The sequence below is a fragment of the Triticum urartu genome, chromosome 2A (assembly GCF_056163025.1).
Source record: "Triticum urartu cultivar PI428250 chromosome 2A, HENAU_Tu73, whole genome shotgun sequence".
NCBI classification, from domain to species: Eukaryota; Viridiplantae; Streptophyta; class Magnoliopsida; order Poales; family Poaceae; genus Triticum; species Triticum urartu.
The window spans coordinates 713,239,298-713,251,497 of record NC_141874.1 but is presented as its reverse complement, the minus strand read 5'-3'; positions in this window follow the sequence as shown (position 1 = coordinate 713,251,497).

The window sequence follows — 12,200 nt, the reverse complement described above, 5'->3', positions numbered from 1 at the left end:
AGTCAACAAGTGCCTTCGTACGTCATGATCGATTGTTTTTGGTTTTCTGGTTTGTTCACCCATCGCTTGGCTGGGCCTCAGCCCGTTAAATTAAACACGGTTGAACGTGCGCTGTAAGCTAGCCCAGCTACGAGGCCTGCCGCGCGCTATAAGCCGGCCCAACTACACTAGCTAAGTCACTTTTGTGCTAGATAGAGACGCAAAGGTTGGTTTTGTTTAGTCCCACCTCGGTTTCTTGCACACAATACAACCAGTTTATATACATTTTAAGTTTCCTGGTTATCAAGGAGTTGTCCCAGGAAATAAAGAAAGGAGAATCAAGAAAGGAAAGGAAATTGAGAAACGAAAGATAATCGAGGGAAAAATCATGCCACCTTTGAAAAAGTAAATAAGGAAAGCGAATTGAGGGGAAATCGTGCGATTGTGTGCTCAAAGAGGTGTGAGACCTTCGAGCCGCTGCCAGCTATGCATAGGTGGACTGCATGAGGCAAGAATGAAGCAGCATAAGGCCACGCACCAACGTGGTGCAGCCTACTGAAAGACAAGATCAAGCACATACATGTTGACATAGGGGGCTAAACCTGAATTTTTTTTTGTGAGCTTTTGATGCCCGACAAAACTACAGTTGTTGCCTGCTTCCTGCTGCGCTCGGGATTTTTCTATGTCCATGTTGAGTTGTCGGTGAAACTAAGAATGTAAACGAAAAAATAAACATCATATATGACTTTGTTTTTAACAAGAGCCGTGGTGAGCCCAAAACACTATTTTAGTACAATATTTTTAAAATCTAGAAAATATCCAAATACCCCCACTCGAACAAGCCCAAAAATATAATAGTTGTTGCGAAGGTATGCTATCTCTCTCCGAATTTTGTGAGCGGTATTGGCTAAACTTTACCGAGTTCCTAATTTCTTTTAAGGAGAAGTTTGTAATTTTATTTTGTTTCATGGAGGAAAGTATGTTGATGTAGGTAAAGAAATATTCTATAAGATTAGCATCTCCTATTTCGATAATTTTGGATCTTAAAAAAATTTGACTAAAATTTGCATAAACAACGAATGTATTTTTGCACATATTATTATAAATACACTTGAATATAAACTGATTTTTCCGTTGCAACGCACGGGCATTTGTGCTAGTCTATATCTATATCTATACCTACTATTAAAGGGTTAAACGCTTCTTCCTCTATAAATTTCGTCGCTTCGATCCGAGTTACACGCCCAGCGCGTACGCACAGTCGGTTTCTCGACCCAACTTGGCGCTGTGGCCCACGAAAGAAGGCCCACATAAGCCAAGGCAAAAAATATTTGCTCTTGTAGAGAATTGAACTTGCGACCTCCCTCTCATAGATCCATTGTTGCAACCAACTGAGGTACCCCAGTGTTTTATGTAGATAAAATTGTTCTATCTAGTAAATAGTTGCACCTCACCTTCTTTCGTCTAATCCTCTCAATTTATATACGCCTTTGAGCTTCTATGTATCAAGGAGCTATCTCGGGAATAAATAAATGACGGAAAAAAATAGGACGACATCTTTACCTACTAATAAAGGGACTATCGCTTCTGGTCGCCCGTCATTAAAATTACCCTTCAAGTTACTAAAAATTACCCACCAGTGCCATCCATAAGTGGGAAAATGATTCGTTTTTTACTTCTTAACTCGCCACCGATAGTTCTTGGTTCATCTAACGAAACGCCCTTATACAACACAGGACAACAGACCAACCTACTGGCCTGGGTGTTTCTCCACCATTCAGGACACCTGGGTTCGAAACCTGGTCATCCCCATTTTTGTAGCTTTTTTTTCGCGAATTTCAGTTAGCGTAGTATAGAGCTATTTTGCCAAGTGTCGCTTAACAGATGGTCTACAAGATACAATACGGTCAAAATATTCTCTTTTAATTCTTTTTTTGCAGATTCAAGTATTTTTTAAATATTTATATCTTTCAAACCTCAACTCCAAATTTAGCATGCTAGATATGAAAATCGCCCTTAAAATTTTGTAGATTCTAAATATAATGTTATCTTCCATGTTAATTATTTTTAAAATTATTTTTATGTTGCACCTTTAATTAGTACTTTCCTTTTTTATTAAAGACACGAATGTTTCTTACTCCCTTTTTTTATACGTCCCTTATTACCAGATTTTCATCCATCATTTGTTCGTCCATTTGCACATAAAATAAAATATGTTCACAATTTTAAAAACTGTTTGCAAATAGTGTAAAATGTTCATGAATTCAAAAAAATATTTTTAATTTTAGAAAATGTTCAAAAATTTGAAAAAGTGTTCACAAATTTTAAAAATGTTCATGATTTCAAATATGTGCATGAGTTTTAAAAAATGATGATGATTTTAAAAATTGTTCATGATTTCACGAAATTGAGAGTGATAGTGTATCTCGATGATGCAACAAAATGTGGCCATGGCCATTGAAGATTATGAAAAAAAATCTCCCGTTACAACGTACGGGCTCTTTTGCTAGTGCATAGAAAAGAAAGGAAGGAATTTCAGTTAGCGTAGTATAGAGCTATTTTGCCAACTGTCGCTTAACAGATGGTCTACAAGGTAAAATACGGTCAAAATATTCTCTTTTAATTCTTTTTTTGCAGATTCAAGTATTTTTTAAATATTTATATCTTTCAAACCTCAACTCCAAATTTAGCATGCTAGATATGAAAATCGCCCTTAAAATTTTGTAGATTCTAAATATAATGTTATCTTCCATGTTAATTATTTTTAAAATTATTTTTATGTTGCACCTTTAATTAGTACTTTCCTTTTTTATTAAAGACACGAATGTTTCTTACTCCCTTTTTTTATACGTCCCTTATTACCAGATTTTCATCCATCATTTGTTCGTCCATTTGCACATAAAATAAAATATGTTCACAATTTTAAAAACTGTTTGCAAATAGTGTAAAATGTTCATGAATTCAAAAAAAATTTAATTTTAGAAAATGTTCAAAAATTTGAAAAACTGTTCACAAATTTTAAAAATGTTCATGATTTCAAATATGTGCATGAGTTTTAGAAAATGATGATGATTTTAAAAATTGTTCATGATTTCACGAAATTGAGAGTGATAGTGTATCTCGATGATGCAACAAAATGTGGCCATGGCCATTGAAGATTATGAAAAAAAAAATCTCCCGTTACAACGTACGGGCTCTTTTGCTAGTGCATAGAAAAGAAAGGAAGGAAATAAGAGGACAGCATGCATAGATATAGAAAGAAAGGAAGGAAGGAAATAAGAGGACGGCATGCATAGAAAGAAAGGAAGGAAGGAAATAAGAGGACGACATGCATAGAAAGAAAGGAAGGAAGGAAATAAGATCTCGATGTGCATAAAATTGAGTTCCTCTTTCTTTACAGAGTAAGAAAAGAAAGGAAAGCAGTCCAAATGAAGGAGCAGTAAGCAAGGAAGGAAAGAGGACGACATGCATAGAATGCAAGGAAGGGAAATAAAATGATTTCAACCGACGTGTAGAGAAATATAAGGAAGGAGGGCAGCCTTTCTATATAACCCTCAATTTCGCAGAGAAAATAATGATAAGCTTGAATTAGTGAAAAAGATTGGTGGTCTCTGTTTCACTTTTGGACATTCATGTGAGCATATCTTGATTCTGCTTTTGCTTATCAGCTCACAACGCATGGTTTAGTGTTTGTGTGATTATTCAAGTTGCGGCTATGTGTTACATTAGGATCAAATAGATAACAAAAAGTTAAATAATTAGAGGTAGACTCTGCTATGATTTTTTAAGCTCTCACTGTATATATGATTTTTTCAGCATGATGCCTCTGACTCATATTCATATTTCTAATTTCATGGCTAAAATGGAGTTTTTGTGTTAAACATTTAGTTCTTTCTAAAGAATACTTCTATATATTTGGTTCTTGTTTCCACCACCACTCTAAATATATTGGTGTATTGAATAATATGTGTCTCAATCCCAACCTTTCTATCTCAGTGTTAACAGCTAATCAAAGTTTTGCTAGCTTAAAAATATTTCTTAATATAGCCAAAATTTAGCTAGCATAGGCCACATAACTTGGCTTGTTCATTGCAACATTTTATTAGGTAGATATTTATCAGTTTACATGTATTCTGTTTTTTAGAAGGAGAGTGTGGGAAAAAAATCTATTGCGACTAGAGGCGCTTGCGAAAGCAGCTTGTGACCGTGTGATACCTCATCGTGTTGAATTTTATGATGTTTGTCGTGAATAGGTGGACAATATGACCATGGTGGCGAAGAGAGTAGTAAGACGGGTGGGTCGCTTGGAGCATGCGAGGATTTGCTTCCCCCGTAGCAACGCACGGGCATATGTGCTAGTGTTTCTAAAAAAATTGTATCTCGTGTAATGCGAGACCAGCCACGCGCGAAGCCACTTGTTTTTCGTAACGATTGACGTAGAAATCGTATCCTAGATTGGAATCGAACCCGTGACCTTGCACTCTGACGCGTGATGCTTTCCGCTCGACCTGTTGACTACTGATGATGATTAAAAGCACGATATATATAAGAACACATAGCAACTTTTATATTTAAAAGCATTTTTTAAAAAATTGAAAACATTTTTTGAAGAAATGTCAACAATCCTTAAATGGCATAAATTTCACGAAAACAATTTATCAAATTCAGTTTTTCGTTTATAAATGTGAACAGCTTTTGGAATTCGAACTTGTTTTGAGAAAAACAAACATTGTGAAATCCCAACCAATTTTTAAAAATACGAATATTTTTTGGAAAACAAAAATCATTTTTTGAAAACACTTTTTAAAAATGCAAATAAATTTTTGAAAAGCGAATATTTTTGGATTTGTCAACACTTTTTTAAAGTGGGATCAATTCTTCAATTCTGAATTATTTTTGAATTTGCGCAAAAACTGAATAGATGTACATTTTTTGAACTTCAAGACAAGTTTTAAAAAATGTAATTTTTTAAATTCTCAAACATTTTTGTAAAATGATATATTTTTAACTTTTTTAACTAAAATTGAAAACGATGGCATTTCTTTTAGGTTTTACCAACTTATGAAAAATGCAAACTTTTTTAAAATTCACGAACATTTTTCTAAAAGCACAAGTTTTTTTGAAAAATAAAAATGAACTTTGAAAAATAATACATAGGTGGAAAAAAAAATAGGAAAGGTTAAAGAGACAAACGAAGTGAAGAAACATGAAAAAAAAACCCAAAAAAACAGCAAAAAAAAGAAAAAAACTGGTTCAGGAACATCGTAGAATGTTACCAAAACCGGAAGAAGGCTGCTAATACCTTCTTGAAGGTTCTCAAAATAAGAATGTGAAATCTGTGTAAAGGCCGGCACAAGTCGATCCGTGTGCGATAGGTATACAATCTGCTGCAGAATGCGACACATAGGATTTTCCAGCGCTCTAGTGGTCGAGAGGAAGAGGAGAACTGCACTGTCGTGGATCAAAGAGCAATGCAGTTCAAGGACCCGGATTGTAGGCAAAACCATGGGTCCATCGGTCCAAGGCTCTGCTCCAAGAATCAAGGTGTTAGTTACTAATAAAAAGAATCTAGGTGTCATAAAGTAAGAATCTTGCAAAAAAAAGTTGCTAAAAAAGAATCTAGGTGTCATGTGGAGTGCAAATCATAGCGCTGGGAGGAGAGGATGCATGGTCGATGTTGCTTTTGTAGCGAACAATAGCAATTTGATGCCTCTTGTTTGTTATCCTAGTGTCCAGAATAAATCTTACTCATGCTACTAGCTCTGAAATGTTCGGGAATCAGTTTCGAGTTTATAAGGTTGACTTAGGGCAGTAATTCCCACGAGATCAGGTGATTTATGTTGGCTCCTGCCGTATGTGAACGGTCGGAGCTCGAAGTTGGCCACCCCATGTTGATCTCGAGGTAGATGTCGCGCGGAGCCCCGCCTGAGCATGATGGTCGGTGTAAAGCTGACTGAAGAGCCGCTCCGCCTCCCTTTGGCGAACACACTCGCGCTCCAGGCTCCTGCACAACTCCGCGGCGTCACCCTCTCAGCGAAGATTAGTGCTGCTCCAAAGCACCGAGAAGCTCGCACACCTCTGCCTCCTTTGCGATGAGACACGCTCACAGTCGCTGCACCTCGAACTCGGACACCTCATGCACAGACATGGCGACGGCGAAGAGGGAGGTGAGGCAGCAAGAGGTGGCAGCAACGAAAGAACTAAGAAATTGCAGTACCGGGAGGGCAAGGAAGAAGAAGCTGACGAGTGAGGAGGAGGAGAGACTGCGCTCCACCTTTTATAGGTTGAATCTCGCAGTAGATCGACTCCTGTCGAAGGCAATTAATCCGATTAATTGACCTTTGGGTTCCCCATGCAAACCCAAGCGACAACGTCACATCACCCCGCGATGGGTTTTATTGGCAAGAGCCATCATGACACTTCCTGCTTCGTGCGAAGACCGAAGCAACGCAGGATCGATGGCAAGACCGAAGCATCCAAACTCCTTTAACCAAGTTGTGCCAAATGAGTCCACCATACCTACGTATATGTGGTATTTCTATGAAGTTCCAAATAAATTTGTATGTGCCAACTCTAATTTTCGAAATGAATTTTTTTTGTGTGCCCCTACCGCTCATGAAGCGCAGGGGGTGGCCAATATTTTCCATGCTAGATGTGTTATTCTCAAGATGAGTGTTTATTCACTTGTCATTGCTTGAGAGTGTGGCAGGTAATAGGGATGCCCAGACCCAAAATGAAAATAAATTTTATTTATGTTGTCAATAATAAATTTCTTGGAAAGTGTTGATATGGAAGGCACCCGTGGATACGGCTAGCCATGGACTGTGAAAAAATGGTGGAAAAAGGAATAACTTTATTTTATGTTTGGGAACCGCCTATGATGTATCTAGCATGGAAAGTATTGGGAATTCTCGGTCGTTTTCGTTGATAAGAAAAGCATGCCTCTCAAAACAATTTTATCAACCAATTTAAGCTTTGAGATCTGGCACCTCTACAAATCTCCGCTTCCATTTGCGAAGGGCCTATCTATTTACTTTATGCAATTTTTATTTTTATTGAGTCTCCATCTTCTCTTGTAAAGAACCAACTAGGGAACAATATTGTCATACTTGTGCATTGGGCATAGTTAATATTCGAGTGTGTTTCATGAATGGATCAATGATTGAGCATAATAGGCTAGGGTTAGCTTTCTTTAATTGATATTTTAAAAGACATGGTTGCTTGTTGATATGCTTGAGTATTCATGTCCTCGTGTCAAATTATAGACTATTGCTTTGAATCATGCAAGTCCAAATATTCATGCTATAAAAGAAAAGAGTATATGAGGAATATGATAGATAGCATTCCACATCAAAAATTCCGTTTTCAACAGCTACTTTATCATGATGAGTTTTATCAGAAAGAGTTGATGTTATGATGCTAGGAAAAGTGACTGAAATTATCATTGATCAAACTTATGCACTATGCTAGCATTCACACTTCATAAATTATTTCTTTTATCATTTATCTACTCGAGGATGTGTAGGAATTAAGCTTGGGGATGCTGATACGTCTCCATCATATCTATAATTTATGAAGTATTCATGCCATGTTTACAACAATTCTATATGGTTTTGGTATGGTTTGAATGGAACTAACCTGGACTGACGTTGTTTTCAGCAGAACTACCATGATGTTATTTTTTGTGTAGAAATAAAAGTTCTCTAAATGCAATAAAACTTTTTGATGATTTTTTTGGAACAAAAGAGGCTCTAGAAGCTTCGTGGGAGCACCAGAAGGTGAAGGAGGTGGCCACCACCCACCAGGGCGCCCCAAGGGACTTGCCTGTGTGCTGGTGGGTGGTGGGCCCCTCGAAGCCCATCTTCGTGTGAAACCAACGCCAAAAAATCCTATAAATATAAAAAAACCTAGAAATAATGTGACGACCCGAGACCGACGTTCCAGATGCCTTCCATGTATTTTGCGTTTCGCAGTGTGAATTGTTTGTTTGTTGCATTGCATCATGTCATTAATTTTGCAACCGTTTTAATACTTAAATATTTTTTTCATTTAAATTGAGGGAATTCACATGGTGAGTTCTCTTTATAACATATCCTCCCAATATTTAAGGAGCTACTATAAATATTTCATTAATTTGGAATTGAGCATCACACACTTGCAAAATAAATCCCAATGTCTTTGTTATCACAATTCTTGGTCTCTTACTTTGCCTATATATCCTTTCATCACTTTTCCAAGCACCACCAAAATTCTCGGCATTTTTGGACACTCCTATAATCTCGTCCTAGTTCAAACCATTTGAACTAAATTCAAATGAGTTTGAATTCAACTCTTCCATATCGCATGAAACTTCTTTTCTTGGGCTAAGTATAATTCTTAGACTCTGTAGGAGAAGTTCCAGCATTTTTCAAAGCCCCTAGCTATTTCTTTCCTTCTCTTTTCCTTCTTTTTGTAGATGGGAAATAGCGAGAAGGTTGGACTTTTTGCTCCGAAGCTGCAACCAGCCCATCTAACATCCCAGGCCCAGCCTCCAAGGCCCATGTTAACCCTAGCCCCGACCCCCTCCTTTCGCTCCCTCTCGATCCCGCAGCGCCGCCATCTCTGCTCACATCGATCTCCCTCACTCCTGCTACTTCGTCCCCGTGCCACCCGGTGACCCCGCCGCCGCTCCGGCCGGCGAGTCCAGAGGCCGCCGAGCTCTGCCGCCGCCTTCCTCTCCTACTGTTGCGCCGCCGGCCTCGATCTCCTCCCTCGCGCGGCTCTTCCCTACCTCCACCGCGAGCTCACCATGGTGCCGCTGCCTCGCTGTAGCTTCTGCTATGCTTGCTGCTGCACCTCCCGCCGGCCCCTGCTGATGCCATGGCCGCCTCGTCAGCAAGCTCGCCTCCGCCTCTCCTGCTGCATCGCCGACCCGCCTCGCCTCGGTACCCCTACGCTCTTCTTCGCCACCATTCCGAGCCTCAGCAACACCCATGGCTGCGGCCTCCTGTGCTCGTGCGCCTTGCCTGCTTTCGCGTCATCCCGTGACCACACTCAGTCATGGCCGGTTTAGTTGCCTCCTGGCAGGAGCACCAGCAGATCCACCCCAACCACTTTCAGGACCGTGCGCCCGTTGTGCGTGCCGCAGCTGCCTAGCGCCGTTGACGTCAAGATCGTGGTCACAACAACCATGGGTGCCAAGTTCCTCTTTCGGAGTCATCAAGTGCACGAGGACCCCGATCCCGAAAACGACTACCACATCGGAACGCCAAGTACATGAATACGCCAAGTTCCTCTCCGATACGTGTACGACTACCATCATTGTGGATCCCACAAGACCTCTGAGATCGACTTCATGGACCGACAAGTACCATGACGATCATTGTTCGCCAAGTACCCCTTCAGACCGCCAAGTTCGACTACAATCATTGTGAACCGCTTCTAGAATGTGTACCACTACTTCCACTACGACCGTCTCGAGAATGTCTACTTCCCCTACACCGCATCGAACCCGATCCGCTCCGAAAATGCACGCTTCAAAGGTATAACCCTGAGATGACGCCCGTGAATGAATGCATGTGTGCTGTATGAGATGCTCGTGTTTGCACCATGTCCGAGTTGTCATTGCACGTTCCTCCTCGTTTGCCATGCCGTTGACTCGTGGGAACCGGTAACCGGGATCACCCCACCAACTTTTGCATGTTCCGTACATTCACACTTTCTTTTGAACCGACATCTCGACGAGTTGTCGGATCATCAGAATGTTGCCGTGGCACCATTTCCGTTGTTGTTGCCGTGGCACCCCTTTTGTTCCGCCATGATGACCAAATGCTTCATAACATGCTCATGTCAACATTTTCATAGAAATTGCATAAAACTTGTATATGTATTTCGCATCATGATAACAACATTTAAAATGTTTAAAATTGTTGTTTGCATTAAATTGCTAAATGACATGTGGGGATTTTCTGGAGTTGTTTGTTGTCTCCGGCCTAATTTAAACTTGCCTAGATAGGTAGTTTAATTATGCTTCACCTCTTGCCATGTTAGCCAACATTAAATATTGATGAGTAGCATAAACGAGAGTGAACTAAATATTCGAATGTGGTGTTTTGTCAATATGCAACTCGTTGCATATTGAGCTCCACTTAATTTGTAGTATTTGTTTGTTGCACTTTGCCATGCCATGCATTATTAAAATGGACATGCATCATATTTGATTGTGCATCATGCCATGTTTATGCTAGTGTGTTTACCATGTTGTTTGCTTCTTTCCGGTGTTACTTCTTCTCGACAGTTCCGGTTACGTTGCGATTGTGAGGATCCGTTCGACTACTTTGGTTCGTCCACTTCATGGATTCGGTCTTCTTCCTAGCGGGATTTCAGGCAAGATGGCCGTTACCCTGGATACCACTACTATCTTTGCTTTGCTAGTTGTCTCGGTGCTATCGCTATGTCGCGCTACCCACCACTTGTTATCAAGTCTCCCCAATTGCCATGATGCAGCCTCTAACCTTCTTCATCATCCTAGCAAACCATTGTTTGGCTATGTTACCGCTTTGCTCAGCCCCTCTTATAGCGTTGCTAGTTGCAGGTGTAGTGCAGGTTGTCCATGTTGGGACATGGATATCATGGGATATCACAATATCTCTTATTTAATCAATGCATCTATATACTTGGTAATGGGTGGAAGGCTCGGCCTTTTGCCTGGTGTTTTGTTTCACTCATGCCTCCCTAGTTTCCGTCATACCAGTGTTATGTTCCTTGATTTTGCGCTCCTAACACGGTCGGGGTTTATGGGCCCCCCTTGACAGTTCGCTTTGAATAAAACTCCTCCAGCAATGCCCAACATTGGTTTTAACATTTTCCCAACATAATAATAAACATGATAATAAATTTGACGCATAGGGAGTTAGCGATACCCGAGGTTTGTTATTCAGCATAATACAGGGGGGGGGCGGTGCTGAAGGTGCTGGTCCAAACCGGGCAGCCTGCGGGGCCACCACGGGGAAACTCGAGGTCTGGTTTACTCTTAGCTTGATCCATCTGATCGTGTCCTGAGACGAGATACGCACGACTACTATCAGGGTGTCGGCACGTCGGGAGGTCTTGATGGACTTGTTTTACCATTGTCAAAATGTTTTGTGAATCGGGATTCCGAGCTTGATCGAGTTGTTCTGGGAAGAGGATTTTCCTCCTTGATCGTGAGAGTTTGTGATGGACTAAGTTGGGACACCCCTGCAAGGTTTAATCTTTCGAGAGCCATGCCCGCGGTTATGTGGCAGATGGGAATTTTTAATATCCGGTTGTAGAGAACTTGACACTAGATCTGAAATAAAATACACCAACCGTGTGTGTAACCGTGACTGTCTCTTTTCTAGTGAGTTCGAGAAGAGAACACACTGGGGTTATGTTTGACTCGTAAGTAGTTCAGGATCACTTCTTGATCATTACTAGATTGCGAGCGTTATGCACAGTTTCTCTTCTTGTTCTTGTACTTGTAAGTTAGCCACCATACAAATGCTTAGTGTTGCCGCAACCTCACCACTTATCCATTCCATACCCATTAAGCTTTGCTAGTCTTGATACCCATGGTAATGGGATTGCTAAGTCCTCGTGGCTCACAGATTACTACAGCAACACTTGCAGGTACAAGTAATGGCATGATTTGATGAGAGAGCGATGCTTGCTTGTTTGGAGTTCTTCTTCCACTTCTTGTTCTTCGATCAAGGGATAGGTTCTGGGTCGGGAGCCTGTGATTAGCAGGGTGGATTTCGTTCTTATTTTTTGATTGATTTCATCCGTAGTCAGATCCTGCTCTTCTATATGATGATTGCTATGTATTGATGCATTGTTGTATTCATGTTGTAGCTTGTGGCGAGTGTAAGCCTTTATCTTGTATTCTCATCTATTCAGTACATGGTATGTTGTAATGATATCCACCTTGCTATGCGCTCGAAATGCGGTTGTGCCTCAATCATGAGTTCATCATGTGATTGGGATAGAATCGCATCTTGGGCGCTACAAATAACTCTAAAATAGAAGTTCCACCGCCGCAAGCCTCTATAGCCACTAAAAACCAATCTAGACCATGTTTCGTCACCCTACAGGAGGAAGAAATCATCACCAGTGGCCATCTTCATCATCCCGACGGCCACCATGATTAGGAGGGAGTAGTCCACCCTCGGGGCTGAGGGTTTGTACCAGTAGCTATGTGTTTGGCACGATCTTGATGTATCGCG